Raw genomic sequence first — 1244 nt, forward strand, 5'->3', positions numbered from 1 at the left:
AAAACAGGTTAGTCCAACAACTGAGCGTTAGACCAAAAAGGTCTAGTGAGTGTATAATTCTCAAACGAACAATATACTTTCCAAACAATCAGTTTAGAATCAAACCTGTTCTGACACATAAACTTATTTATGTCTCTCGCGGTTACACCGCCACTACATCTCTCTCTCGCGGTTACACCACCATTACATCTCTCTCGCGGTTACACCGCCATTACATCTCTATCTCTCGCGGTTACACCGCCATTATATCTCTCTCGTGCGGTTACACCGCCATTACATCTCTCTCTCGCAGTTACACCGCCATTACATCTGCCTCGTGGTTACACCGCCATTACATCTCTCTTGCGCGGTTACACGGCCATTATATCTCTCTCTCATGGTTACACCGCCATTACATCTCTCTCGCGGTTACACCGCCATTACATCTCTCTCTCGCGGTTACACCGCCATTATATCTCTCTCTCTCGCGGTTACACCGCCATTACATCTCAAAAACACTTCATAAATATTTCAACATATTAACCGGATTTGAAATCCGGTCAACCTTGTCCGATCAACACTTAAAATTATTTCTAACATATTTGTCCGGATAACAAATCCGGACAATACACCACCCAAAGCTTAACCGGTTTAACACTTAGAAACATTCCAATTTCTATCCGGTTAAGAGTCTGGACAATACATTGCCCAACCTTTGACCGGTTTAAAATAATCCGGTCAATACACCGCCCAACCCTTGACCGGTTTAGACTAGATCCGGTCACCTCTTGTCCGGTTTAGGGAAGACTCCGGACAATACTTGAGCGGTTTAAAATAAATCGGATGAAACTGTCCGGATATCAATCTGGTCATCACATGGACAGTTTAAGGAAATATCCGCACGATAAGAACTATAAACCATAAATAACCAGTTCTAATAACTACTGAATTGTATGCAAACAACTATACTCAAAGCTTTTAATACACTCACCTTAGCAAAAGATGTTGAATGGATTTGAATCCGGCTACACTCTCACAAAGACTTTTACTCCAGAATCAGATATATTTCTTTTTGAAAAATCCTTTTCCCTTCTGCATACACTTACTATTTATAGTAAGTGTATGCCGACTTCAAAAGTTGGCTAACTCCTTACACACACAACACAACTTAATATATTACAAATATTATATATAAATATATATAATATTTATATATATATATATATATATAATCCAAAAAAATTTAAATTCAAATCTCAAACCCG

The sequence above is a fragment of the Cynara cardunculus genome (assembly GCF_001531365.2).
Source record: "Cynara cardunculus var. scolymus isolate 2C chromosome LG 13, CcrdV1, whole genome shotgun sequence".
Lineage (NCBI taxonomy): Eukaryota > Viridiplantae > Streptophyta > Magnoliopsida > Asterales > Asteraceae > Cynara > Cynara cardunculus.